Genomic DNA, 7,163 nt, shown 5'->3' on the forward strand with positions numbered 1-7,163 from the left:
GGAAGGAAGGAAGGAAGGAAATATTACTCATGGAATGGAGACTACACTTGTGATAAGAAGTCACTTTATTTCATTTGAAAGTGACCATATAAGTCATGAACTGCATTTCCATTTTTACTCAAATAGAATAATGGTAAAAGAACCAATTGAACATACTTGTAGAGAAATATTTTTTGAGAGGATAATAAGTTGCCAAATGATTTCATCCTTGAATCTCTTTTAATATAACACTTTATTATTGCTACCTTTATTATCATCACAACCATCACCTCCATCATCACTGATAATTTCAATGTGTGGAAAGTAAACTAGAGTTTTAAAAATGTATTTAGTACAGGGCCTACAGAGTCTCACTACACAGATCAGACTCATAGTGATCTTCTTGATAAACTAGATTTTTTGCATTAACACTGGTGCTGGTCTATAATAGATCTTGCACGGATGAAGATACTTTCTGACAGAAATATAGAAGTAGTAGCTGAAGTAGAAACCACTAAAGTGGCTAGAGAAGACTCTTAGTGGAAGACACCATGTTATTTCTACAGTATTTGTGCATTTATTCACTGGTTCAAATGAGGCATTTAGAGACTACTTCTAGTGATTCAGATGTCTCTCCAGGAGCGAGGACTACACAGTAATCATGCCAACACCTTTTCAGAGCTGACAAAATGTAAAGGGGAAAAATAATTATCAATCTAATGAAAGTGTGTTGGGTTTATATTGATGTTGATTCAGTTCACTCAGCAATTTTTTCTGGAGAAAGATAAGATGGAGGTAAAGTATTGAGATCTTCAAAGAGTAGGGACAAGAAGTCTTTTTGAGAATAGGAAAGAGGCACATCAGCGTACAGAGATTCAAATGTGTACAATGTGCTCCATAGATTAAGAGCATGGACCTTGTAGCTTGGTGTGAATTTAAGTGATTGGAGCTCAAAATTTTATAAGCACTGAGTCAGGACCTTGTGCCTGCCAGGCAGGTGCTTATGCTGCTGAGCTATTACCCCAGCCTGTAAAATATTTTTAAGAGAATCATTGTAATAGTGTTTGAAGAAAATGATGGCAGTTGGGTATTGTGACACTACTTGGAAGAAGAGATTGAGCATAAACACTAATAATGAACTCACTGAGAAAGAAGTTAAGAAATAATACCCTTCTCAATAGCATCACTAGGGGTTAAAATTTCAGCAGTAAAATTGACCAAGGGAATGAAAGATCTCTACAGTAAAAACTATAGTACTTTGAAGAAAAAAATTTAAAAGCACAACAAAGATGGAAAAATATCTCTCTTTTCTATATATGGAGAAGCTATACTGTAAAGTGACCATTCAGCAAAACTAATGTGTAGATTTGATAGAGTCCCAATCAAAATGTAAACAGCATACTTCACAGAGTTAAACATGCAATCCTAAAATTAGTGTGGAATCAGAAGAGACTCAGAATAGCAAAGGAATCCTGGGCAATAAGAGTAAGGCAAAAGACATCACAACCATGGATTGTATTATAGTGTATTAAAAAGATTCAGTAATGAAACACAGAATAATACTGACACTAAAATTGACATGCAGGTTAAAGAAACAGAATAGTGGGTACAGAAACATCTCCAAGCACATTCTGCTGTCTAGTCTTTGATAGAAGAACCAAGAACTGTAGGAAAGAAAATCTTCTTAGCAAATAGCGTTGGAAAAATTGAACAGAAAATAAGATAGCAAATGATATTGAGAAATATCGAATTTAGACCCATTTCTCAGGCCACGTATTAAACTAAGAATAAAATAGCTCAAACACTTAAAACTGCAATGCTAGGGGCCAGGGAGATGGCTCAGTGGAATAAACGCTTCCCTGGCAAGCACAAGGGCCTGAGTTCAATCCCCAGTTCCATCAAAAAAACAAAACAAAAATCAGTAAAACTGCAACCCTTACTCAGGTGGAAGATCAAATAGGTAAAATTCATTTAGACATAAGATAAAGCAAGGATTTTCTGAACAGAACCAGAACTGCACACGAAATTACATCAAAAATCAACTAAAGAACATGCTTCAGCAGAGCGCAGTGGCCTGGGTTCAATCCCTGGAGTGCCAATCCTGCCCCACCCTGAGAAGATGCTGAGGCAGTGACTGAGAGTGGGTGTGGTGGTGTGGGCCTGTAATCCCAGTGCTTGTGAGGCTGAAAACAGGAGAATCACTACAAGTCTTATCTACATAGTGTGACCCTGTAGACCTTGTAGACTCTGTCCTAAATACAGAAAAAAATCAATTAATGGATTAGATTAAATTAATAAGCTTCTGTACTGCAAAAGAAACAACGAAATAAATGAAGAGAATCATACACAATGGGAAGTTTTTAGCAGCTTCTGCTCAGAAGGCTAATCTTAAATATATAAATAACTAGATCCTACAAAAAAGACCCAGTCAAAATGTGTTTAACAAAACTGAATTGACACTTCTTGGAAGATGCAAAAATGACAAATAAATACATGAAAAAGAAAGTTCAATGTCTCTGGCCTTTAGAAAGTTAAATATTAAAATTCTACCTTATGCCAGAAAAATGGCTTTTAAAATTTAAATAAAAACAAATAGTGAGGGCCTGGGGTGTAACTAAATGGCACATCACCTGCCTGGCAACCACAATGCCCTAAGTTCAATTCATGGTAAAAAAAAAAAAAAAAGAAAAGAAAAGAATGAAAGAGAAAAAAGATGATCAGGCTGCGAGGAGAAAAGGAACCTCTACATTGGTGGTGGGCACAAAGACTAACACAAATGCTGGGGAAATCAGTACAGAGATTCCTCAAAAACAAACTTAAATTTTTGAAATTTATCCTAGTTTTTCCCCTTCTCACTATCTACCTGAAAAAGCTCAAGAAAGCTTATCACAGTGACACATGCCAACCTATGTTTAGGAAGACAGGCCCAGCCGTTGCTACCTAAATCTGGGAAGTTGCCTAAATGTCCAACAACAAATGAATGCACAACAAAAGTGTGGTATCAATACACGATGGAGCATTACTCTGCCATAAAGACGTATATGTTTGAGTCATTTGTAAAAAAACATTTTGAGAACCGTGAGATTGTAATTTTAAGTGAAATAAATCAGACACACAGGCTTCAATAGATCACATGACTTCTCTTATGTGAGACACCCAAAATATAAGTAAATTACAGAGTAAATAGGGATCCATAATAGGAACTTTTGTGAAAGGAAATTGGCTGAAGAGATGGGAGGAGAAAGAATGATACTACGAATTAAGTTGTGTTATATAAACAAACACAATCCCTAATATAAACATAACCATTGTGTACTGAAAAAATATAATAAGAAAAATTAAACACTTAAAATCTAAAACATAAGGAAAGACTAGGACACATTCAAATGTCAAAGGATATAGGAGATAGAACTGAGAAATAATATTAAAAAAAAGGAAGAGTCAAGCACCCAGCTTGTTTGTAGCTTAGATTAAAAGAGTCGCGGCCTCCAAAATAACAATCCAGGGACCTGAAATTAGTTGTCCATGTTGAGTGAGCACCTTTTAACGTATAATGAAAAAAATCATGTTTCCGACGATAACTCGTATGAAGTTTGCTATAAGGTATGGGCCAGAAGTGTCAGATTCAGGTAACCAGAACATGTTAGAAGGGAAACTTGTAGTGGCTACTACAAATAAAACAAAATTGATGACACTTTTCATGGGAAGACATAGGATTAGTCGGTAAGATCATCTACAATCAAGAAAATTATCTGAAAGTTTCTGTGTTTCCTTATATCATTATGCTTTCATATGAGTTAGTTTCTGATTCAAAATAATAGAGTACAGTGGTAGGAAGCCAACGGCATGCATGTTAATTACTTTGTTGGCACTTTGTGACAAATGTAAGTGGCTTTGATGTCTCAATCTGGCACTTGATCTCTAAAAGGTTTGCCATCAGTGACACGGCAATTAGTTAACAGTTGACAGTTTCAATTGTGCTCAATCAAGAAAGGAGTGAACAAAACCCCTAAAATTCTTTAACAATGTTACCTGCATGTTTATAAATCAAAAATCATAGTGACAAAATTGAAAGCACATCAAAACTTTTTACAAGAACTTTCAACACAGCAAGAAGAAATAAGTTAATAGAAACGATGCATCTGCAGGTGTACAAAACTTAAAATTAATTTTTCAGAGATCTTTTTTATATTACTTTTAAACTTTCTTCTCTTTTTCTTACTGCCTCTCTAACCAGGTCTTTATTCAAAATAAGTTGTCCAAATTTAGGATACTTGTATGGGATAGAGATTTTGAGAGTTTATGCAGCAGGCTTCTTTTCTTCAGCAGGTTTTTCTGCTGGTTTCTTGGGAAGTGCAGGCTTTTTCCCCAAAGGCTTCTTGGGACGAGCAGCTTTCTTTCCTTTCTTCTCTTCCACAGGCATCTTGCTGTCAACTTCCTTCTCTTCCAATTTGGCTGCCCACGCAGCTGCTTTAGTCATATGGACCATGTGATTCCCAGCCTGGTGAAGAATGGTATTCCAACACATGGTCCTTGCATAGGAGTTCAGCTTTAGCATGATTCTCGGGTCCTTCAGAGGATTCTTCTCCAGGATTCTATGAGGAATCTTCTTGTGAGGTGCTTGGAGGGCTCTTTGGATCCCTGGACTCTACAAGATCCTGCCCAGATCTGTACTGATCATCTTGTGCAGAGGCAAGTTATAGTGACCCTTGAGGGAAGCAGCTTTTCACCAAGTGCCATGCAGCTCATCTAACTTCTGGAAAGCACTTTTGGTCCAAATGCAGAAATACCCCACATGCTCACCAGGAGCAAGTTTCAAAATATTTCATTTGTTTACATTGAGCAGAGTAACGCCCAGCATACTTCTGAAGGCCTTGATGATGCCATTGTCTTCATTATAGAGATGCAAGGTCCCTTACGCTGGATGCGACAGTGGTTTCTCATCTTGCCCTTGACAGTCTTCATTTGCTGAGAGGCATAGACTTTTTTGATGTCATTCCAGGCCTTAAGTTTCTTAGAAGCAAAACTGCCTCCTTAGTCTTCTTGTAACCTTCAACTTTATCTTCCACCACCAAAGGAAGTTCAGGAACTTCCTCAATTTGAAGACCTTTGGACATGACTAGGGCTGGGAAGGCTGAGGCAGCCAAGGCCAAGTAGATGGCATACCGCTTCTGGGTTGTGTTCATGCTTCAGTGCCAATGGCTCCAGATTCTGGCTGTTGCAAACATGTGGCCTCCCCAGCACGTATTGCCAAAGGCATCCTGGCCCTAACGGTGTGTTCTACCACCATGAACTCTGGGAATTCGAGCCACAGCTCTGCCAGTCCCCCAAGACTCTGCACTGGTCTGATGACCTGCTAATTTGCTGATGGCATATGGCTGTCTGTTGTTTTTCTACAAGTTGGTGTGAACAAAATATCTGGTCAAATGTGAGCCTTGAACACAGCAGACAAGGTGGTATTTTTGGAGATGACTCCCCCTTTTCAGAGTACACAGATATCAGGGGATGAGCACAAGCCATGGCGGCGAGAGGAGAAGGCCACACTCCTCCCCAAACTTTCTTTATTCACACATGTCTGCAGTACAAATGTTTACATTCCTTACATGAAATTGTTACATGCACATAATCCATCCTAGTTACTTTTTATCCCATTTCTGCTCTTTCCTCCCTCCTGCCTCTGTTTCTTCATACCTGTCCCATTTGAGAAAGATATTGGCTATCATCTGTCTTTTATTTTTCTCTTACCATATAATTTTGGTTTCTCATGTAAGAGTGGGCACACCAGTTTGTGTATCTGATTTATTTCATTTATCACTATGATCTCAAGATGTTTATATTTTTCTACAAGTAAACTTTCTAAAATAATGAAAATATCCCAGCTAAAGAATTAGAGCTAATTTACAAACAAAATAATGAATGTGGTTGATCAATTCTTATACAGAGATTAGTACTGAAATTATATTAAAAAGAGCAGTGAATTATAATAGAGACATGTCAGCATTTATCCCTCTATCTGAAGAGATGAGTAGAATATGCAAGGCCAGGGACATAGCTCTGCAGCATAGGTGCCTGCCTAGCAAGTGCATGGTCCTGAGTTCAATTCCTGGTACCTTAATAAAGCAAAATAGAATATGAATTGAGAAATGGGCCAACCAATAGCCATCAAATAGAAGCCAAAAATGGTACAAATTGAATTTTTCTATTTGCCAATATTCTGGTATTCACATAAGATTTTATTTGTGTTTTGGCTAACATACTATATAGCTATAGATAGTGAAAAGATGAGTTCTTTAAGAAGTGGTCTCATGTTGAAATTTTCATTCCAATTCTTTGGTCTAAAATTGTGTGGTGCAGTGGACCAGGAACTAGTTTCTCTTACAGTGAAGAGCTTGGAATGCAGTAAACCAAACTGAGGTAATATCTAAGTGTAAAATACCTGCCTGACTGTCATGGCTTATATGTAGAGGTCCCCACTATGTTTCTGGTAGTCATTGGTGGAGAATTTTGAAACAGTTGGGTTAGGGTGTTTGAATGTATATTAAGAGTGTTGTAGTAAAGGTGAAGAAGGGAAATGGTGTAATACTGAACAATAATTTATAGGATAATTTTATGATACTCACCCAAATAGTCAAATTCAAAAGAGACCAGGAAATCTGACCACACACCAAGACCTCCCAAAATCCAGCTGAGGCCCTGGATCCCATGGAATGTCTTTCACATGTCCAACTGGAGACCTAGAGGGCACGACAATGTCTCATGCAAGTCTGTGTTGGGAATCTGCATTGGAAGGTGCAAAGTCAGTGGTGGAAGCTCGAAATTCTGTGTCAGCAGGCTGAGGGATCTGCAGTGAATCCAGGAAGCGATGCTCAAGGTAAAAACCAGAGCTCCTCCAAAACGAACTGCAGCCATCCTCAGCCACAGTGAGGACCCAAGCTCTTCCTAGGATGACAGAAGCTGAGTTGGCATCAGGAAAATCAGGGTGACAAGCTTTTCCAGGAGGATCAATACGACATCATGTTCCCCTCCAATTCTCTTTTTATGTTATAGTAACAATCCTCAAGTGGGCCTTCTGCACCCTAAACCATGCTGTTCAGTTCAGCTAGGTGTTAAAGCTGACTGACATTTAGTTAATCCATTGCAGGTGTGATACTGGATTAATGGGATGAATATAGGAAGCCCCACCT

At 38.1% G+C, this 7,163-nt stretch overlaps 1 pseudogene; it reads right to left on the reverse strand.

Moving 5' to 3' along the window:
• Window positions 1-4,279: 4,279 nt before the first annotated feature.
• LOC101586323 lies at window positions 4,280-5,508 on the reverse strand (annotated as a pseudogene).
• Window positions 5,509-7,163: the final 1,655 nt, after the last annotated feature.

This window comes from Octodon degus, unplaced genomic scaffold (genome assembly GCF_000260255.1).
Source record: "Octodon degus isolate 3935 unplaced genomic scaffold, OctDeg1.0 scaffold00154, whole genome shotgun sequence".
NCBI classification, from domain to species: domain Eukaryota; kingdom Metazoa; phylum Chordata; class Mammalia; order Rodentia; family Octodontidae; genus Octodon; species Octodon degus.